The 24,064-nt window shown below is 44.0% G+C and overlaps 1 pseudogene; it reads right to left on the bottom strand.

Annotated features, from left to right (window-relative positions):
- Window positions 1–539: 539 nt before the first annotated feature.
- LOC143885607 (G-type lectin S-receptor-like serine/threonine-protein kinase At2g19130 pseudogene) lies at window positions 540–20,548 on the bottom strand (annotated as a pseudogene).
- Between the last annotated feature and the right edge of the window lie 3,516 nt (window positions 20,549–24,064).

Below are 24,064 nucleotides of genomic sequence, written 5' to 3'. Positions count from 1 at the left end.
TCATCCCATAGAAATAATGTTTTGGGCACAACCTATTTACACTGTGGCCCATCACATGGACGGTTTGGATCATCCTATATTGTGGTCCGTACAGTACTTTTTAATATGGCTCACACCATATAAAATCTCATAATATATCCACGCATTTTGTTTTATCTTTTCCTAAAAAAGCTTGATTCTCACCTCTTCCTTTTATGTCTTTCCTTGAAAATAGTCATTTTCATGAAAAGACAAACAAAAGGCAGTGAAACTGCTGGGAAAGTGAGTTGAAATGCCATTTCCCTCCGTAAAATCAAATACCCAAATCAGGCAGAAGAAATCTAAAGCTCAAACCATTCTGTGATCATATACATGAAGCCTCTCCTCTTATTTTCATAAGAACTACAATAAAATCATAAAACAATGTACATCCAAATAAAACTAATATAGACTAAGCTACTACAAAGATTTAAAACTAATCTGAATCTCAATCACTCCAATAGAACTTGAGAAATTGAAAACCCACCATGATTCACTGCTTCTATCTCATGGAGTGAGAATTAGACAGAGGCATTCACCATAAGATAAGTACAACTTTCATCAGACGATGAATCCGAGTATACTGTGCTCTCATAATCTTGTGCAAGTCGCCGGAGAGATGTCGGAACCTGAAGGACTTTCACTTCTAGAACTCCCTCCAGTGCTTGAATAACCTCTCCCATAGATGGCCTACAAGACTCATCCTCTTGTATGCACCAACAAGCAACTCTACATGCTCTCTCCAGTTCTTCCATGTCTGCTTTACCCTCCAACCTTTCATCTAATAAGCAGAATACCTCTCCTTCGAATGTTTTGGAAGCAGCAACAATAGGGAAAAAATCAACAGTCCCATGCTTAGATTGTTTTGTGTTTTCCTTCCTGATATAATTTCAAAAAACCCTCGTGAATACGAAACCTTGTTTTAAAAAATAACTTCACAGAGTTGCAACGCAAATTCCGGCGGTAAACGACGGATTCCGGCAAAAAAAATTCGTCCCGGCGAGAAATCGCACTTCCAGGCGAGAGAGAGAGAGAGAGAGAGAGAGAGAGAGGAGTAAAAAGAGATGGGTTAAAAAACCCTTTTTCACATAAAGGGTATTCTTGACATTTCCCCAAACATACCGTACAGCCCTTTTTTGATGATTTTGAAAACGCTACCCTTGATTCATAATAAATGTAAAACTTTACATTTTTTTTAATAATTTTCCCTAAAAATAATGATTAAAAATATTCTTTTGGCGCCCGTATCCAGAAAAATCTGTTCTTTTTAACATGGGATTTGCTAGCGTCCATCGCAGAAGGCATTTCACGGAGCGTCTGTTGCATGAGAGAGCACCCACCTCAGATGAATTGAATGGATTAGACAAAATCTTAAGCCAATATGCCTGCTCTCTCATGCGTTGGACGATAGCAAATCCGTTTTAATATACCATAGATTATATTTTGTACATAATATTCTGCTATAAATTATGTATTTGGTCACCATATTCGAAAAAATAAGGAAGGAAAGACAACTGATAAGTTGGAACGTGGGATTGCAAATTGCAAGCAAAGACATTTTCCTCATTTTAGCTTCGAGGCTACGAAATGTATGGCATTTCCGTAATTTTGCGACGAAATGTCATGGGCTAGAAGCTTAGAACAACCCACACAAGAAGCTGAAATCATCTTTCCATTCTTTCCACAGTTCAGTTGCAGACTTTTCAACATAAAAATGGACAATAATACTACGAGATGTACTAGCAAGAGAAGCACATGAGAAGCCTAATCTGGGCCTACCTACAGCATATTCAGCATATTCTCATGATCCAGACCCTTCATTTAGTAGGCCCTACCGTGATCCAATTCGATTGTTTGGAAAAATAAAAAATGAAGCGACGATGCACATTCTAGTCCTGCCTTCCAAAGGTTAGACAGTCTAGACTAGCAATGATGGAGGGTCAGGATCATGCCGACTTCTTATGAGTGGGCCCATGCAAAGCTCCATCTCTGCGTGTCTTATAGTAAGAGCTTCACACAATATCATTCCGCTTATTAAAGAAGGTCACGCGTGGTGTTTCCTCAAATACGAGTCAACGTAGTTAGGTCTGTCTACATGGGTGGCTCGTTTTGTGTATTATTTTCTTGGTGCGACTGCGTACTGTCACCGGCAAAGGACGTGGAAAATAATCGGGATGGGAGTACGGGACCACATTTGACATCCAAATGTTGGAACCTTTATAGTGGTGGGATCCACCGGCGATTCGATAACCTAAAAAATTCATAATCATCCAAATGATAATAACAATCTAACGGTGAATAAGGCAAAAATCCAAGAAGACAAAGCTAGATTATAAATCTCTCTCCCGTCCTTGGATTTCTAAAACCTAGATTAAGAAAAGTCTCGGAACGGTCTCTATCTCTCGCTGGAAACAATTCAATTTCTCGCTCCTCGTGCATGGTGCTCTTCTTATTCTTCTTGACTCTAGGGTTTGTTTTATATGTCTTCATTTGTTCGTTTTCTTGGAGTTTTCGGTCTGTTCGTTCCTTGGGGTTTTTGGTCTTGTTGATTTATATTTAATATTGTATCAAAAAATGTAAAATGGTACATTCATGGGTTTTCGTTCTACTTGTGTTTTCATGGGATTTTTTTGTCTTCTTAATGTCGATCTTATATGTGTTTTCATTCTTCTTGAATATTGTTTCAATTTGAGAAGTTCTTGGGTTTTCATTTTCCTTTTGCTCTTGTTTTATTTTTACATCTGACAGGTTCTGGATTGAAATCCCTCCATCTATTCTTTTGAAAATACACTGGAGAATCTAATCTTACATGCTTTTAACTGTTATTGAAAGTGAAATGTGAATTGGATTGAAACTTCTCCATTTTTGGTCTTCTTGTTTTATTACAAGCTTGCCACAGTTTGTGTTCAATTGCCATAAGTGAAGTTTTTATGGAGATGAAAATATCTCTATGACTTGTCTCAGATGTGTATGACTTGCAAAAGTGAAGACGAAAATATGCTTATTACCTAAATTCTCAAAGTTCACCTTATTACTGTGGAACCAGATCCGGGACGGGCGTGAGGGGACGGGCCCCCGCGCGAGTCTCTAGATCATCCACGTGAAGGAGAGCCCCACCAAGGAACCCTCGAAAGAGTGCCCCTCACAGCATGAGCGGCGATGTAAAGTGAGATACCTCTCGATTCGGGGACTAGCCCGGATTCGAGACGCACCTTAAGCAAAGAAAGAGTCGCCATCCAAGGAAGTGGGCCCTGGATCCCATGCTGTGCTCTGTCGCAACAGATAACCAGAGATACAAAGGGTTCGTGCCTGATGACGAATGGGGAAGGGATTAGGCGCCCCCAATTCGCCCAAGTGCTAGCACCTGGTCTCTTATGCCATTTATTATTAATTTTGAAGAATTTTGGGCGAAAATCATGTGAAATGGGAACGAGCATCCCCGAGAAAACGTCTATCTAAGCATGCATGACCCTGGGATGGGCAAAAGAAAATAGACATCCAAATCCTAACTCACCGCATCTACTCCTAACCCATCACATCTAGGAAAGCAGTAACATCCGCATGCACAGCTACAGCTAAACAAGCAATATCAGATATGGTAAGCGAAAAGCAGTAAATACCCACAGCTAAGCATGTGAAACTAAGCGCACAAATAATAAGCAATCTGAAAGTAAACACACAAGGAACCAAAGACAAACACACGATAAACAAAAGATGTGAGGAAAGAAATGAATCGATAAATCGACGGTACATGAGGACCGAGAATACCAGGGAAAATAAAAGGGAGCATACGATAGGCTCAGAGAGTCCAATGAATCAAACTCAACAATCCTGATCCGCTGAAGATCGGATAGGTCTCACGATCGTCATAGCCTATCGTTGGGCTCAGCAAGGACAATCCCTGCGAAGGGGCCACGCTACGTCGTCGCCCGTCCCAAAACGCGATAAAAACGTCGGAAAATCGATAAAACCGGCAAACCACGATGAAAACCGGAAATGGAATGAAAAGAGGGCTCCGAGTGACCTGGCAATCACCATCCTTGCCCATTTTTGCTTTTGTTTTGAAATGTTTGGAAATATTTATTAAGAAGGTTTGACTGAACTTGGGTGGATGAAAAGGTGAGAGGGTGTAAAAATAGTGTGTGAAAATGGTGACTGCACTCAGGATACCAGCAGCACGCCTGAGCTGCCTACGTACCCCTCAGCTAGGGATCAAGCCATCCGTAGTTCGGAAGGAAATGTGAGAAATAATGGTAAAGTGGTATAAAAAAGAGTGAAAGTGAAAATGGTGTGTAAAAAAATGGTGACTGCACTCAGGATGCCAGCAGCACGCCTGAGCTGCCTACGTACCCCTCAGCTAGGGATCAAGCCATCCGTAGTTCGGAACAGATTTTCCTAACTACACTCTAATGACTCGAGATTTTTGAGATTTTTGATTTTTCAGATGTTTTTGATTTTTTTCGACACAAGAGGACAAAATCCTATCATCACAAGTGGAGGACAGACTCCTGATATCCCGCAAAGGTTGGACAGCATCCTATGCTTTGCGGGGGGGATGAACAGAATAACAACTCTGCAAGGGTTGGACAGCATCCTATACCTTGCAGGAGTGAATAAAATCACGTGATTGGATGAGGGGATGGACAGAATCCTAACCCCTATGATGATAGGACAGACCCCTGAAAGACTGAAGGACTGACTCCTATGCTGAAGACTGACTCTGAAAGATGGAAGGACGGAATCCTAAACTCTCTATGACAGACTCTAAAAAAAAAAAAGAAAACCACACAAACGGGACACACGTCAGCGGGCCCCACACGTCAGCGGGCCCCACATAAACGGGTCCCACACACAGCGGGTCCCACACACAGCGGGCCCCACACATCAGCGGGCCCCACACACAGCGGGCCCCACACATCAGCGGGTCCCACACATCAGCGGGCCCCACACACAGCGGGCCCCACACATCAGCAGGCCCCACACATCAGCGGGCCCCACACACAGCGGGCCCCACACAGCAGCGGGTCCCACATCAGCGGGTCCCACATCAGCGGGCCCCACGCCAGCGGGCCCCACGCCAGCGGGCCCCACACATCAGCAGGCCCCACACACAGCAGGCCCCACACACAGCAGGCCCCACACATCAGCAGGCCCCACACATCAGCGGGCCCACACACAGCGGGCCCCACACACAGCGGGCCCCACACAGCAGCGGGCCCCACACAGCAGCGGGCCCCACACATCAGCGGGTCCCACACATCAGCGGGTCCCACATCAGCGGGCCCTACACACAGCGGGCCCCACACAGCAGCGGGCCCCACACATCAGCGGGTCCCACACATCAGCGGGTCCCACATCAGCGGGCCCCACACATCAGCGGGGTGTCTACAATCACAAGCAACTCAAGCCTCCAAATAAAACTCAAGAACAAAAACAAACATTCAAGAGAAACTACTTACATGGACTGCTAATCGAGTTTAAAAAAAATGATCAAAGCTCGGAAAGATTTGAAATCAGCAGCTTGATCCTCACTCCTTTCAGATTTGCAGACCTCGGATCTTGGCCGGAGATGGAATCATTGCAGGAGGTAGTAAAAATCGACGGAATCCGATGATACTGACCGAAGAAGGGAGAAATTTGCCGGAGATCCGCCGGATCTGAGACGCTTGTGGCGTAGATGGAGATGAAGAAGGTGACTGGTAATGAGAGATGTGCGATCGGATTCCGGCAAGGAATTCGCCGGAGAAGATGACTGGCCGGATCTCTCTCTCTGCCGATTTTCTTCTTTTTTTTTTCTTTTTTCCCCCTGGTTTTTCTCCTCTGCTCCCTTTTTCTCCACTGTCGATTTCCTTTTTTTTTCTTTTTGGTTTTTTCCTTCGTTCTCCCCTCATGCGAGAGACCAGGGGGAGACTCATCATGAGTCTTCATGAGGGGAGAAAAATGAGGGTTTTTTTGTCCCCCTCATGTCCCCCCATTTCCTCCCCATTTTCTCATTTTTTCGTAAAAAAAAATAAAAACAATCATCACAAATGGCATCGGATGCCATAAAAAAAAATAATAAAAAAAAAACATACTCATTACCGGCCATTTTAAAAACAAAGGAAATGATGACTGTCCTTATTCTCTCTTTGAATACAAGCGCATCCCACATTAGCGGGTCCCACACAAGCGGGTCCCACATCAGCGGGCCCCACACAAGCGGGTCCCACACAAATGGGCCCCACACAAACAGGCCCCACATCAGCGGGTCCCACACAAAAGCGGGTCCCACACAAGCGGGCCCCACATTCCATTTTGCTCGGATTAATTTCATTCATTTTCCGCCTGACCTCGGGATTTTATTCGAATATGCAGGTTTAGGGCCTTGTCAAAATGGGGTGTCTACAGATGCCCCTCTTTGGCAGAGTGTGCTTGTCGCACGAAAGCCAAAGCCGAGCAGACAACACATTTTGACTGGCCCAAGATTTCGAACGGAAGTGATGCAAGAGGGTGACGAGATGGATCGACGAGACAGATTCTCGTCGAGAGGGAATGATAAGATGGATTGACGCGACGAGACAGATTCTCATCGAGAGGGAATGATAAGATGGATTGACGAGACAGAATCTCGAAAAAAAAACTGAGATGGACTCTCAAGGGGGAGTGAGACAGACTCTCACAAATTGCAGAATGAAATGATTAGACAGCATCTTGATCATTCCTGAATTGGGATCTGAGAAGACAGCATCTTAACAGATGAACACAGCGGAATGATTAGACAGCATCATGATCAAACCTGGATTGAGATCTGAGAAGACAGCATCTTGACAGACGAACGTTGCGGAATGATTAGACAGTTATCATGATCAAACCTGGGATCTGAGAAGACAGCATCTCGACAGATGAACGAAGCGGAATGATTAGACAGTTATCATGATCAAACCTGGATTGAGATCTGAGAAGACAACATCTTGACAGACGAACGTTGCGGAATGATTAGACAGTTATCATGATCAAACCTGAATTGGGATATGAGAAGACAGCATCTTGACAGATGAACGAAGCGGAATGATTAGACAGTTATCATGATCAAACCTGGGATCTGAGAAGACAGCATCTTGACAGATGAACGAAGCGGAATGATTAGACAGTTATCATGATCAAACCGGGATTGAGATCTGAGAAGACAGCATCTTGACAGACGAACGTTGCGGAATGATTAGACAGTTATCATGATCAAACCTGAATTGGGATCTGAGAAGACAGCATCTTGACAGATGAACACAGCAGAATGATTAAACAGTTATCATGATCAAACCGGGATTGAGATCTGAGAAGACAGCATCTTGACAGACGAACGTTGCGGAATGATTAGACAGTTATCATGATCAAACCTGAATTGGGATCTGAGAAGACAGCATCTTGACAGATGAACACAGCAGAATGATTAGACAGCATCATGATCAAACCGAAATTGGGATCTGAAAAGACAGCATCTTGACAGATGAATATAGCGAAATGATTAGACAGCATCATGATCAAACCTGAATCGGGATCTGAGAAGACAGCATCTTGACAGATGAACACAGCGGAATGGGTGCTCTAAGGGAGACTTTAGTGAGGTGCTCTCAGGGAGACTTTGGTTGGGTGCTCTCAGGGAGACTTTGGTGAGGTGCTCTCAGGGAGACTTTAGTGAGGTGCTCTCAGGGAGACTTTGGTTGAATGCTCTCAGGGAGACTTTGGGTGGGTGCTCTCAGGGAGACTTTGGGTGGGTGCTCTCAGGGAGACTTTAGTGAGGTGCTCTCAGGGAGACTTTGGTGAGGTGCTCTCAGGGAGACTTTAGTGCGGGTGCTCTCAGGGAGACTTTGGTTGGGTGCTCTCAGGGAGACTTTGGTGAGGTGCTCTCAGGGAGACTTTAGTGAGGTGCTCTCAGGGAGACTTTAGTGAGGTGCTCTCAGGGAGACTTTGGTTGGGTGCTCTCAGGGAGACTTTAGTGAGGTGCTCTCAGGGAGACTTTGGTGAGGTGCTCTCAGGGAGACTTTAGTGAGGTGCTCTCAGGGAGACTTTGGTTGGGTGCTCTCAGGGAGACTTTAGTGAGGTGCTCTCAGGGAGACTTTGGTTGGATGCTCTCAGGGAGACTTTAGTGCGGTGCTCTCAGGGAGACTTTAGTTGGGTGCTCTCAGGGAGACTTTGGTTGGGTGCTCTCAGGGAGACTTTAGTTGGGTGCTCTCAGGGAGACTTTGGTTGGGTGCTCTCAGGGAGACTTTAGTTGGGTGCTCTCAGGGAGACTTTAGTGAGGTGCTCTCAGGGAGACTTTGGTTGGGTGCTCTCAGGGAGACTTTAGTGAGGTGCTCTCAGGGAGACTTTGGTTGGATGCTCTCAGGGAGACTTTAGTGCGGTGCTCTCAGGGAGACTTTAGTTGGGTGCTCTCAGGGAGACTTTGGTTGGGTGCTCTCAGGGAGACTTTAGTTGGGTGCTCTCAGGGAGACTTTGGTTGGATGCTCTCAGGGAGGCTTTGGTTGGATGCTCTCAGGGAGACTTTGGTTGGATGCTCTCAGGGAGACTTTAGTGAGGTGCTCTCAGGGAGACTTTGGTTGGATGCTCTCAGGGAGACTTACACGGATGATGCCTCAGGGGTCTTACACAGATGGGATGCCTCAGGGGTCTTACACGGATAGGATGCCTCAGGGGTCTTACACAGATGATGCCTCAGGGGTCTTACACGGATGATGCCTCAGGGGTCTTACACAGATGGGATGCCTCAGGGGTCTTACACGGATGGGATGCCTCAGGGGTCTTACACGGATGGAATGCCTCAGGGGTCTTACACGTATGGGATGCCTCAGGGGACTTTGGAAGGGATGGATATTTCTTTTGATTTTGATTGATTGATTTATTGATTCAGATTGATTCCTTTGAAAATTATTTTGTCTCTTGCCGAGAAAATGGGAGTGCGAGTTCTTTACTGAGGACCAGGCTCACATGATCTGCTGAGGTTCTGAGTATTGACCACTTCTTCTGAGAGAACTGAATTCTGCTGGAGATTGAAGGCTGCGTGAGCACATTCTAGACTTCGCTAGGGAAACTGATTTTCTTGGAGAATTGACTCTTCTGAAGAGTGGAATCAACTGAGGAGTTTAGAGGTTTGGCTTGAGATGTGCTCGTACCCCTCTTATCTTAACTTGCTGGAGGCCTTATTACTGATTGCCTTTGTGTGCTTGACATCTTTTATGACGCGAGTCATAAAAGATGCCCCTAGTATATTGTGTTTCCATGACAGGAGTTTTAAGGAGGCAGGACAATGATGGTTGAAGAAAAGATGTTTCATTTCATGAAGGCTTGAGGTTGCACAGTTTTTTTTTTTTTTGTATGGAGAGAGTAGGACAATCACCATGATGGCCGAGTCTGAGAATCCCTTCTTTCGTATTGCTAACTTTTGGAGGCTTAAGGTCTCTGGTAGGTTTGAATAAGATGTCTCTCGCCCCTTCTGATACCTAAACCAGGATTTACTCTGAATTTTCTTTGCATTTTGGAAGACACGCTCCCATTCTTCCAGCACCCGACAGTTTGGACTTTGCAAGGAAAGGGACCACAAATATGAAGGAGGAACAGATTTCCAAGGACTCAATCAAAGAAGACTCTTTTTGCTTTAAGGACTCGACTCGCTTTCGACTCACTCTTGGATCTGATGTGTTATTTTTCAAGGGTATGGCTTAGCCACTCTTAGAGTATTTCGAAGACCATGTCAAGAGGCACTACTCTCCTCTTTCGGTGTTTCCGTCATGGTTATTATCCCTTTCGGATTGCTCGGTTTCAATGCCCCTAGTTTAGAGGAATGTTAAAGTAATCTTGCTGGCACTACTTGGACTCCGAGATTTTGCCCTGGTTGAAGACTGTTTCTCCATCTTGATGATTCGCTTTTTCGTTGGAAGTCATTGCCATTGACCAGATTGCCTTTTCAGGTTTTCAATCTGACGGACCGTTTGCCCTAACTTTTGCCTGGTTCGCCCTTTCGGGTTTTCAATCCAGCGGGCTTGATACCCTAATTTTTGCCTAAGCCGACTTTTCAGTTGTCAACTTAGCGGGTGAATGACCCTAAATTTTGCCTAGACCGCCCTCTCGGGTTTTCAGCCTAGCGGGTCTTCAGACTCCATCGTTTTTTTTTTTTTTTTTTTTTGACTTTGAACCTCTGCTTGTTCACCAGAAGGACTTTCTAGGCGGGATTGGGTTCAAAAGGGTTGGATATTTCCTTTGGATTTCAAAGTTTCAACCGAACCTGGATTGGTCAGGTTGCCTAAGTACCCCAAAAATGGAGGATCAGGTCCGCGTAGTTTGCTGGGGTTTGGAACACAATGATTTGGCTTTAAGCTCAAAAGTTGAAAGGGAATAATTTGATTTTTATTCCAAAGGTTGAAAGGGAATAATTTGACTTTTATTCCAAAGGTTGACCGAACCTGAATTGATCAGGTTGCCTACGTACCCTATAGAAAGGGATCAGGTCAGACGTAGTTCGAAACGAACTACCCCTGGTTTGTGGGTGCTTGAAAATAATGTTTGATTTTGTTGAGGCTCGAAGGTGTTTGCAAAAGGATTTTTTTTTAAACTTGGGATTTTGGCATTTAAGGCTCAGGCGTCCAATGATGGCCTTCTGGTGTTTTGGCATACAAGCTTCTTGAATGGCTAAGGTTCAATGGCTTTGAACTTTTTCTCTTTTTCTTTTTTTTTTTTTTTTTGAGGAATCTGGCGGCATTTCCTGGCAAGACTTCATCTGCACTGTGCAAGCTAGACTGATTGAATTCCCACTTTGTCTTTGAGATCTCGCACTGATATTCGGGATTCTACGACTCTGGGTCTTCTCTAAATGCTGAAGATGATTTTGAAATTTTCAATCTATTTATCAGCTCTGCTTTTTGAGATTCTGACGTTCTTGAGGAGTTGACGTGGGGCATGCTCCCCTCTCCTTTCTTCTCTGGATTCTATCCTTCTTTTTTTTTATTGGATGTCGGGGAGGCCCCTACTCCTTGAATGTTCTAACTTGAAATTCCATCGGAATGTATAGCCTAAGTATTCTTTTTGGGGTTCATGTTCTATGCTCATGACTTTGTTGTCCGAAAGTCTTCTCTCAATTTTTCATTAACTTCACTTGATGTCTGGTATTCTTCGTTTGAAATTTTTGCTTTTTCGACCCGATGTCTAAAGCTGAGGGTGACTCACGTTGAACAGTGTCAAGATACGCTTCCGGTTTATCCTCATAGGACCAAGCAACACTTATTTGAACCCTCTAAATAGGTTTATCGATTCTTTGCGTTCTTCGGGAGATTTTGCCAATCCTTATTTCCCGAGTTTCGGATTTGGATACCACTATCCACGGTATCGATTTCATCTTCGAGTGGCTTTGCTCGACGCTCTTCCCCTCGTTTGATCAGCTTTCAAATCTCGAGGAGAATTTCATCGGCATCCTCGTCTGAGGAGAGTGTCTTAATTTGTTTATTAACATTAGATCCAAGAGTGAACATATACAAGAATAATGACGACACTGGAATCAAATGTTCGTTGCATTGAATGTTTGAAGTACATACATTGATTTTTGACGCGCCACGATAGGCTCTCCATCAAATTCAACAAAAGATTGGACATTGGTTCACAATGAGAGAGACCAATAAACACAACGTACGTAGAATTGATATTGACATGGTTAGGCTTACCAACTTTGACAGGAGGGTTGGTATACACTCTTCCAAACAAATTTCAAAGATGAGACACTTCATCGGAGGCAACGGATTGGCGCTGAAAGTTCAAGGACAACGTGCCTTCATTGATAATGATTGGAGAGAGCAATCCTGGAGTTAGAATCTCAGAAGAGAGGGCCTCTTTGGTTTCTGTTGATCCAGCTCAAATTGTCCTTGAGCACCTGACAATGGCAAGGCTTTCTCTGGTATAATGTTTTCAAGGAGTTCAAGCTCTGACATTTTTCTTTTCCCTTCCTAATCATTTTCCAGCCCAGAAGTGGTACAGGTAAAGGTGGTGAGATCTATGAAGGGTTGAAAGGGTAGATTCCCATGGTGGGTGTAGGAGGTGCAACACGGTTATGTGCAGGGTTCTCAGAAGCATTTGAGTTCAAGAAGAATGAGGGGATCCCTGTCTATCAGGTCATGGATGTCATCACCATCTCTCTCATTTCTCTCAGGACGAGACTTTCAGCATACTCAGCCATCTGGGCAATGTGAGAGGAAAAAGGTATAGTGGGCTAGACCAAGCGAGTTTAGAGATGAAAGCTTTTTTGGGGTTGATGGTAGACGAGTGACTAAGACTCCTGTCATGGACACCATAAACACTAGGCTCAATGAGAATTAATCGCATGACAATGTAATGCGCAAGTTGAGACAAAAGGTAGCGCCAACACATCCTTCCCTTGGATCAAAATCCGACAGCTTAATGGTTGTACATGAAGATGTGGTACGACAAGTACATGGTTTGTCAACAAGCCTAAAAGGATGATGACCACACTCAAGGTATTTGGAGAAAATTCGGCAGCATAACGGCTATACCAGGAGATGTGGTAAGGTAAGCACATGGTTTGTCAATGAACCCAAAAGGATAATGATTACGCTCAAGGGTTCTAAAAAAAATTGGCAGCATGACGGCTATACTAGGAGGGTCTCAGCAACTAAACATGAAGAGTATGCCGTCATGGTCAAGATAAAGCAGGGTTCTCAGCAAGAACACACACTCCGATAATGATAATGGCAAGGTAGACTCACAATCGACATGTGGAACACGGTCTGATCAGGATCAATCAAAGGATCAGACTCATGGGAGATAGATCATGGCTAAGAGAGCCAAGAATCTTATGATAATCCACAGAATGGATAGAGAAGAATAATTGATTAGATTATGAAGGAAAACTTAACTAGGAAGTAAACCCTAATCTAATAACAAACATGTACATATATATACATATATATATATATATATACATCCTAACCAGGGGCACCAACCCTAGTCTAATCTAGCGGAGCCAAGGAGGTCTTGACTCGTGACAGACTGATGAGTGTACTAGGACCGCGCTGTAGCCACGCAAGGTGAGCTACCCTAGTCTACAAATGGGACAAGGCTCCTAACTCTAGGCTTCACATGTGTAAGCAACACATGTTCGTCCTCATATGAATACAATACATATGTATATAAACACGGGTACTTCCTAGTTGGGTTTCACTAAGTCAGTAAGTATATACATAATATATAAAACAAAGTAGGGCTCCGGACTCAATCTATCGGGTACTATGCGTATGAAACATACTTAACATGTATAACAAAAGTACGCCCAATGTTATACATAGTATGCTTCATTGCCCATCGGCTGCTGTAGACAAAAGTACGCCCAATGTCTACGGCTGCAGCACCGGCGCATAGCTTGGAAATAGATTCAACAGTACCATCAGGGTGTAATGACATCCCAGTCGGGCACGCATCGAATCTATCCCGTGGAGCCAATAACGAAAACAAATAAAGAAATAAAGAATATGACGATGCATGATGTGCAGTGTGTGAATCCCTTGTTTTATTTACGCACCTACTTGGTGCCCCTGGATTTCTAACGATAAAGTTCCCATTTAACTTGGTTTTGACCCAAATTTCTTCTAAATTAATAAAGATGGCATTTTTACAGAGTTAGGCAATGTTCCAAGATTTCCCCAGCAGAGTCGCCAGCCTGTGGAACCAGATCCGGGACGGGCGTGAGGGGACGGGCCCCCGCGCGAGTCTCTAGATCATCCACGTGAAGGAGAGCCCCACCAAGGAACCCTCGAAAGAGTGCCCCTCACAGCATGAGCGGCGATGTAAAGTGAGATACCTCTCGATTCGGGGACTAGCCCGGATTCGAGACGCACCTTAAGCAAAGAAAGAGTCGCCATCCAAGGAAGTGGGCCCTGGATCCCATGCTGTGCTCTGTCGCAACAGATAACCAGAGATACAAAGGGTTCGTGCCTGATGACGAATGGGGAAGGGATTAGGCGCCCCCAATTCGCCCAAGTGCTAGCACCTGGTCTCTTATGCCATTTATTATTAATTTTGAAGAATTTTGGGCGAAAATCATGTGAAATGGGAACGAGCATCCCCGAGAAAACGTCTATCTAAGCATGCATGACCCTGGGATGGGCAAAAGAAAATAGACATCCAAATCCTAACTCACCGCATCTACTCCTAACCCATCACATCTAGGAAAGCAGTAACATCCGCATGCACAGCTACAGCTAAACAAGCAATATCAGATATGGTAAGCGAAAAGCAGTAAATAGCCACAGCTAAGCATGTGAAACTAAGCGCACAAATAATAAGCAATCTAAAAGTAAACACACAAGGAACCAAAGACAAACACACGATAAACAAAAGATGTGAGGAAAGAAATGAATCGATAAATCGACGGTACATGAGGACCGAGAATACCAGGGAAAATAAAAGGGAGCATACGATAGGCTCAGAGAGTCCAATGAATCAAACTCAACAATCCTGATCCGCTGAAGATCGGATAGGTCTCACGATCGTCATAGCCTATCGTTGGGCTCAGCGAGGACAATCCCTGCGAAGGGGCCACGCTACGTCGTCGCCCGTCCCAAAACGCGATAAAAACGTCGGAAAATCGATAAAACCGGCAAACCACGATGAAAACCGGAAATGGAATGAAAAGAGGGCTCCGAGTGACCTGGCAATCACCATCCTTGCCCATTTTTGCTTTTGTTTTGAAATGTTTGGAAATATTTATTAAGAAGGTTTGACTGAACTTGGGTGGATGAAAAGGTGAGAGGGTGTAAAAATAGTGTGTGAAAATGGTGACTGCACTCAGGATGCCAGCAGCACGCCTGAGCTGCCTACGTACCCCTCAGCTAGGGATCAAGCCATCCGTAGTTCGGAAGGAAATGTGAGAAATAATGGTAAAGTGGTATAAAAAAGAGTGAAAGTGAAAATGGTGTGTAAAAAAATGGTGACTGCACTCAGGATGCCAGCAGCACGCCTGAGCTGCCTACGTACCCCTCAGCTAGGGATCAAGCCATCCGTAGTTCGGAACAGATTTTCCTAACTACACTCTAATGACTCGAGATTTTTGAGATTTTTGATTTTTCAGATGTTTTTGATTTTTTTCGACACAAGAGGACAAAATCCTATCATCACAAGTGGAGGACAGACTCCTGATATCCCGCAAAGGTTGGACAGCATCCTATGCTTTGCGGGGGGGATGAACAGAATAACAACTCTGCAAGGGTTGGACAGCATCCTATACCTTGCATGAGTGAATAAAATCACGTGATTGGATGAGGGGATGGACAGAATCCTAACCCCTATGATGATAGGACAGACCCCTGAAAGACTGAAGGACTGACTCCTATGCTGAAGACTGACTCTGAAAGATGGAAGGACGGAATCCTAAACTCTCTATGACAGACTCTAAAAAAAAAGAAGAAAACCACACAAACGGGCCACACGTCAGCGGGCCCCACACGTCAGCGGGCCCCACATAAACGGGTCCCACACACAGCGGGCCCCACACACAGCGGGCCCCACACATCAGCGGGCCCCACACACAGCGGGCCCCACACGTCAGCGGGCCCCACACGTCAGCGGGTCCCACACGTCAGCGGGTCCCACACGTCAGCGGGTCCCACACATCAGCGGGTCCCACACCAGCGGGTCCCACATCAGCGGGCCCCACACACAGCGGGCCCCACACATCAGCGGGCCCCACACACAGCGGGCCCCACACATCAGCAGGCCCCACACATCAGCGGGCCCCACACACAGCGGGCCCCACACAGCAGCGGGCCCCACACATCAGCGGGTCCGACACATCAGCGGGTCCCCCACATCAGCGGGTCCCACATCAGCGGGCCCTACACACAGCGGGCCCCACACAGCAGCGGGCCCCACACATCAGCGGGTCCCACACATCAGCGGGCCCCACACATCAGCGGGGTGTCTACAATCACAAGCAACTCAAGCCTCCAAATAAAACTCAAGAACAAAAACAAACATTCAAGAGAAACTACTTACATGGACTGCTAATCGAGTTTAAAAAAAATGATCAAAGCTCGGAAAGATTTGAAATCAGCAGCTTGATCCTCACTCCTTTCAGATTTGCAGACCTCGGATCTTGGCCGGAGATGGAATCATTGCAGGAGGTAGTAAAAATCGACGGAATCCGATGATACTGACCGAAGAAGGGAGAAATTTGCCGGAGATCCGCCGGATCTGAGACGCTTGTGGCGTAGATGGAGATGAAGAAGGTGACTGGTAATGAGAGATGTGCGATCGGATTCCGGCAAGGAATTCGCCGGAGAAGATGACTGGCCGGATCTCTCTCTCTGCCGATTTTCTTCTTTTTTTTTTCTTTTTTCCCCCTGGTTTTTCTCCTCTGCTCCCTTTTTCTCCACTGTCGATTTCCTTTTTTTTTCTTTTTGGTTTTTTCCTTCGTTCTCCCCTCATGCGAGAGACCAGGGGGAGACTCATCATGAGTCCGAGACTCATCATGAATCTTCATGAGGGGAGAAAAATGAGGGTTTTTTTGTCCCCCTCATGTCCCCCCATTTCCTCCCCATTTTCTCATTTTTTCGTAAAAAAAAATAAAAACAATCATCACAAATGGCATCGGATGCCATAAAAAAAAATAAAAAAAAAAAAACATACTCATTACCGGCCATTTTAAAAACAAAGGAAATGATGACTGTCCTTATTCTCTCTTTGAATACAAGCGCATCCCACATTAGCGGGTCCCACACAAGCGGGTCCCACACCAGCGGGCCCCACACAAGCGAGTCCCACACAAACGGGCCCCACATCAGCGGGCCCCACATCAGCGGGCCCCACACAAGCGGGTCCCACACAAATGGGCCCCACACAAACGGGCCCCACATCAGCGGGTCCCACACAAAAGCGGGTCCCACACAAGCGGGCCCCACATTCCCTTTTGCTCGGATTAATTTCATTCATTTTCCGCCTGACCTCGGGATTTTATTCGAATATGCAGGTTTAGGGCCTTGTCAAAATGGGGTGTCTACAATTACTTATATTTGGTTCTTCTACTCTTAAGTTATAATGAGAAATGAAAAATGTACAAATATGTATATAAGATCACTGTGACCTCCATCAAGGCCCATTATAATAGACTAGCCATTAAGATACATGTGGTCTCCATTGTGTTTTTTTTGCCATTCAGCCCTCTACCAAGTGGGTCTCAGTAGTAGGTCACTCGTGACCATCCTTGTGGGGTCACAAGCCTTATAAGTGTGTAATTATATACTACATTTGGGCTCCTTTTTTAATTTACTAGAAATCTAAGTTGTGCCCCTCTAGTTTTATTAGTCATTGGCTTTCAATGTGAGCATCCAAAGGAAAAAATTCCTTTCCAAACTTGGCAAACCAAACATTAGAAAAAATGTTCTTGAAATTTTTTTTTCTTGCCAAGTTTGGCAAACCAAACAGCAGAAAAATATTTCTTGAAATTGTATAGAAAATTGTGCAAAGTAAAGAAATTTCTGCCTGAAATGTTTTTCTTGCAATGCAATCCAAATAGGGCCCTATCGATGACATTTTTCCATATTCATTTGATTTTTTTTTTAATCGTAGTTGGCTACATTAAATAGAGAGGCGACCGTGATGGTCAATACATAAAAATAGCAATACATGAACCAAGGATAAACATAGACCCGCAAACACGTACTCCCTCAATGAAGAAGGAAATCAAAGCTAGCAAGGCTATCCCTATCAACATCCAACCGAACTAATCGATCGACATCAGACTTGCCCGATCTCCAATTGTTCAAACAAATCAATCGTTGGCCCTGCCTATAGTTCGTGTTGGAGAGAGGGAGGGAGGGGAGGTTAAGTATTGGTTTTACAAAAGTGTTGTAATGGCTGTACAAAAGTGTTGTGCCGGATGTGTCTTCACGGCTTTACAACCGGCAAAGGTGGGTGAATTTATCAGCGCCCTAGATATAATATTATCACTCAAATGACATACTACCAAGAAAAAAGAGAAATTGAAAGCTAATCTTCCATAAAAGCATGCAAAACATTACTGTGTAGAATATGAAACTCTCATTGAGTAGTAATTTTCATAGGAATTCACGGAACATAATAGAATTTGTAATAGCATTTATTCCAAAAAGAACACAAGACTCTCTTGATCTTCTTCAAAGATTTGAATAGTCCTTGGAATTGGAGGCATGTTTACCTCTAAAACTCCCTCAAGAATTTGAACAATCTCCCCCATGGTTGGTCTAGAATTCTCGTTGTCCTGAATACACCAAAAAGCAACTTTACAAACCCTATCAAGTTCTTCTGTGTTAGCATTACTCCCCAACCTGTGATCCAACAAGCAAAGAACTTCACCTTCGGTTATTTTCTTCGAAGCCGAACTAGGGAAAAAGCCAACCTTCCCATCTTCAAATTGTTCTAAGTTTCTCTTGCCTGATATTATTTCAAAAAGAAGCATTCCGTAGCTATAGACATCAGCTTTTGATGTGATAGCAAGGCCCAAAATCCATTCCGGTGCGAGATACCCTCTGGTTCCTCTCATAGTTGTCAACACCCGGCTAAACTCCCGCCCAAAGACCTTTGCCAGACCAAAGTCTGCCACCTTGGGGCAGAATTTATCATCCAAAAGTATGTTTTCTGGCTTTATGTCGCAATGTATGATGCAATCTTTGCATTTCTCATGGAGATAAGCTAACCCTTTGGCTGTTCCAAGTGCAATTTGGTATCTGGTTGCCCAGTCCAATATACCGGAGTCCCTTTGAAACAGATGCCCGTCTAAAGAACCCTTTGGCATGTATTCGTAGATCAGCAGTCTTTTATCACCTTCAGAGCAGAACCCGAGAAGGCGAATGAGATTAACATGCTGAATTGTCCCAATCGTGCTCACTTCTGCTCGGAATTGCTTCTCCCCTTGTCGAAAGCCTTCGAGTTTTTTTACTGCTATGGACGTTGAATCAGGCAAAATCCCTTTAAAAACTGAACCGAAACCTCCTCCCCCTAATTTTTCAGCGAAGTTCTTGGTGGCACTCTTCAAATCTTTATAGCTAAGTGATACCAAAGAACCATGTACTGCATTTGATGCTATAGTGGCCCTTCCCCTCTGACATCTCCAAATCAGAACCAAAACAATACCCATTATGGAAACCATAACCCCTGCAGCTGCACCTATAGTCAACCCTGTATTTGCTTTCTTCTTACCTCCTGAAGAACGCGGGAGCTCAAAAGCAGAACCTTGCAGCTCAGAAGCCGCAAGGCGGAGATAAAGATCTCCTACCTTACCGTCACCAGTAGATAGTTGTCTCATATTCAAAATGTCTCCAATCCATATGAAGCATCTACTATTATCATAAGCATAGGCAGTACAAGAACAGTTATTCAAGCAAGCTGATCGACAATCATCAGCGCTTCCAGCTGTCAAAAGTTGTTGATTTACAGGCAACGGCATATCATACATACTCAACTGCATATCATGCATCCTCCAAAAGCCATCATTTCCACATTGCAAAGGTGTTTTCCTCACACATCCACCAGAAAAGTCACTCAAGCTCCAATCTTTTACGGAAGCTGGTTCAAAACCTTGCAAACATGTGCAGGAGCTCACGCTCTGGCTGCAGCTACCAAAAGGCCCACAAAGAGAATAAACTTCACATCGGTCTCTCGGTAGAGAAAAAATTGATTGCCACTGTTTATTCTCCTCGATCCAGTTTAATGTCTTCACTTGCCCTGACACATCCATCACAAATCTGGAGGTAATGTGAGGATTAGTTATTGAGTAATTAGAATACTTTACCTTGTCATCATTGATATAGCCGAACTTGAAGTACAACTGAACTGCCATTTCGGGAACTTTGCTGAAGAAATGCCCATTCCAATCCCCGCTGCTCCCGTAGATGTCTGATCCATTCCATAGTATAAAAGCCTGACTGCTGTTTCCTGGGTCGATCTCATAAGAAAATAGACCAGGAGCTGGATTTTCAGAACTGGTCCATGAAGTGAGAATCTGGTTTTCTCCGGTGATCTTGTTCAGCCCCATCCATCCTTCAGGAAGCCATGTATCAGTTGGGTGATCAAAACTCTGCCAAATCAGAGCAGAGGAATCCGACCGTTCTCTCAAAACTAGATTCCCATTGTCAAGAAGCACAACGACTGTTCCATTTGAGGCTTTAACAGTTGAATTTGTGGACCAGATGAGGATGCTTGACTGGTTTTGGAGGACTAGATTACCATCTTCTGAGATTTTTAGTTCTGAGGAAGTGTCAGGGAGGGGTGTTTCTCTATTTGCTACCCATACTGGTGTTACTTTTGAGATTTTTTTGTACCAGATGCCAATGTAATGTTTCTGAGAGTTACCTGGAGAGAAGAAACCCAATTCAAATTTGCCATCTTTAGAGATTATGGTCTTGTCTCCAGAGAGTGATTGGCCTGGATAGATGGTATCAACAGCTATAGAAAGATGGGATTCTGAAGAGAAGGATGCGAAGATGAAAACAGCAAAGAAGAACCATGGCCTGCAACTGATACCCATTTCTGGGATGAAAAAGACAAGAAAAGGATGAAAAATTGGCTCACCTGCAAGAAGTTATTTTGAAGAAAAATTGGCTCACCTGCAAGAAAAGGATGCCAATGTAACTTCTAATAGTTTCATTTCCCATCATTAAAAGGATGAAAAATTGCCAATGGGGGACACCAAAATACGAGAATTGCCAGGGGGGACACTCTTTTGAAAAATTGTTAGAAAGGGAGGAAATGGGGTTATCAAGTCTCTAAAAGGGGGTTATCAACCCTCTAAATGGTGTTATCAAACTCTCAAAATGGGTTACCAAACCCATTAAGCTATTTCCGCCCCCTCCCTTCAATAATGGTCGAAGATGTTAGAGTTCTCCATAATTGGCAATTCCTGCTTTTTTGTGTCCCCCATCGGCAATTTTGGTGTCCGTGTTAACTAGGAGTCAAGACAGCCCCTGTCGCACTCATGGTTTAAAATTCCAGTTTCGGTACCAGTTTAGGACCTTTCAAAAATCAAAATTCTGAAATTTTGGTCGAAATTTGGTAATAATTAAAAAAAAATATTTAATTCATTTTGGACCAAAATTCCAAAATTTCGCCCTATATATATATATATATATATATATATATATTTTAAAATTACAATTACTCTAAATTTCGGACCAAAATATCGTGAATTAGAGAGACGATAAGAAATCTCAAATATCACGTTGTATTATTGCTCAAATACGATAAGAAATCTCAAACTATCTATACCTTACACACACCAAACTTTGAAATTAATTCATGTGGACTTTTTTGAAATCGAGGTTTCTTTCAATACCACCTAAATTTACAGGCAGCGAGGAGAAAAAGGACGTATTGTGTACTCTGCATATATTTCGCCAGGGGAGAGATTAGTTGGGGCGTAGCTAGCACAACGGAAGCCCGTTTTGTCTAAACAAACGAGTTCAATATTTTGCTACACCCAGGGGCGGAGGTACATGTAGCATAAGTTGGGGCAGCTGCCCCTGTTGAGTTGGGCTAAACTCCTTAACAGGCCTAACTCAATTGGACCTACCCTTATGTCTTTTTTTTGAAATGGTAGGGCCTAGCCTTATGTATATATATATATAACCTGCCCCCTTATGTATAAATCCAGGCTCCGCCACTGGCTATACCTACACAAAAAGACAAGAAATGAAAGATTTAAGCCACGTTTGCTACCATGAATATTTTTTTCATGATAAACTGGTGTATCCAAGTGGTGAGAGAGTAGTTGGGCGGTTGAAGTGGCTAAAAATCAGGAAACAAGAAAACTAGTGTCCAAGTGGCTAAAAATCAGGAAACAAAAAACTCAAATACTCCGTTTGGTTGCTCGGGAGTGGTCGGAGATTAGTGGAATAAGGAGTCAAAGGGAGGAGGCCAGAATTTTGACTTGTCTAGAATTACCTCGGAGGATAGTGAAGTAGTATTTAGTTGCATGACAAATACTTGGAGAGTAGGAGAATAAGTAGGGTTGTCATTACCAATATAGGGAGAGAGGGAAGAGAGAGCATCATTCCCTAGACAATTAAATCAAAATTCTTTGCTTTTAGAAGGATTTTCTTAAAGGAGGGACAAGTAATCATTACATGGGAGACATCCAAGGTAGTCCAATGTTATTTTGGCAACCAAACATGGAATGGAATGCCAAATCCAATCCAAATTCCGGCAGCTGCCAACCTTTTGTGCAACCAAACAAAGTAGAGCGTGAAATCCAATGTCTATCTTCCTGAATTTTAGCCACCTCACCCTCATCTCAATGGGTCCTCTCAAATCTCTCCCCTTCTCCCACCCACACTACACCTCTTTTACCACTTGAAGACACTAATTTATCATGAAAAAAAAATTAGGGGTGCAACTCAGGTTGGGACCCGACCCCAACCTAAAACTCTAAACCGTCAAACCGAACCCGATCCGACCTGACTCTCAACCCGATGAAGGTTAACCAAACCCGTCCTCACCCGAAAAATTAATATCAACTCAAACCAAACCCGAATCTGACCTGACTTCCCAATTCGGTGAGCTTGGGTCAGGTTGACCTGGCTATGGTTGATATCTTCCCCCTTAGGTTTTTATGCTCTAAAAAAAAAGCAGAAAATTGGATTTTTATTTTAAATGTCGGGTTTTGATGCGGGTCGGGTCAACCCGATACGTCAACCTAAACCTGAACCCAACCGGACTCGGGTTCAACTTCCTCAACCTAAACCCGAGCTCAACCTAAAGCCAAGCTGACCCAAACACAACCCGACTCGGGTTCAACTTCCTCAACCTAAACCCGAGCTGACCCAAACACAACCGGACCCGTGATATTTTTTGGTTGAACCCGATCCAAGTTGCACCCCTAAAAAAATTCATGGCGGCCGAACATGGCCTTATTGTCATGGAAAAATCCCGAATTCAATTAAATGACCAAAGTACGCTTAGTTTCGGAGGCCTCCTACAAAATTGCATCACTCCGAGTTCATTGGTGGTAAGATTTATCCATATATTGACACGTAATTTATGAATAATATAAGTCTTTTTGTGATGTTTTATCGATCAATTCTCGACCAGAGTTGCACCCCTAGTCATATGGTGGTGGGGCAAAAGGACAAGTTGGGATACTTGTTCCACAATCCAAACTATTTACCTGTTCAATACCTCACTTTTGATTAGCCATAATGCAAGTCCTAATCCTCTGACCTATGCCCTTTAACCTGGTAGTTGTAAAACTAAAAAGGCAGTGCTAAACACTCATTAGGTAAGCATCAAGAAATTGAAATTCTAATGTTTTTTTTTCACATCAATTTATTGCTTTTACCTGGAAAATATATTTGGAAGCATCAGCCCAGCCGCGAAATTCCTTCTGTGATGGTCCCTAGCAAATTCCAAAAAAGAGATTTGCTAGGCAACTTTGGTGAAAGCCAATTCCATTTCAGGGCGTACTTTTGCTGGAGAGAACATCCACTCGGATGAATTAATTGAATAAGACAAAATCTTCTAAAAAGCCAACGTGTGTGGCTATTTAGCAACCTTTTTTTTTTTTTAGCTGGCTGCAAAAGTGAGCCCCAAATGGCTTTCCGGGAAATTGCCTGGCAAAAAATTTATATTTGCAAACTTTGGGATTTGCTAAGCAATTTCCCTGCTTACTATTGCGGTGGTGTTCGCTTCTCCAAAAGTGAGCCGTGAAATGACTTTCCACGAAATTGCCTAGTAAATCCGACGAACTTTTATGAGTATGGCCACGGATTCATGGCATATCGTAACTATCGTTTATACATCGGGTACTGTCAAGGTTGTTTGAATTATCCTAATTCATAATTCGAGTGTGGCACACTGAAATTGAGCCCACCATGCATTTCATTTATACATGTGGCATAGACCTGGCAAACGGGTGGGTCGGGTCGCGGGTGTGGGTCACGCAGGTTGAGGGCCAAAATGACCCGCATTCCTACGGGTTAGCAACCTGGTGACCCAAACCCAGTGCGGGTGGGTTGGGTCGACCCACGGATTACCCGCCATTTTTTCCAAA

This window comes from Tasmannia lanceolata, unplaced genomic scaffold (assembly GCF_043159265.1).
Source record: "Tasmannia lanceolata isolate RefF3 unplaced genomic scaffold, GAP_Taslan_0.1 ptg000008l, whole genome shotgun sequence".
Classification (NCBI taxonomy): domain Eukaryota; kingdom Viridiplantae; phylum Streptophyta; class Magnoliopsida; order Canellales; family Winteraceae; genus Tasmannia; species Tasmannia lanceolata.
The sequence above is the reverse complement of the archived record's forward strand: the minus strand, read 5'-3'. Positions and strand labels throughout refer to the sequence as shown.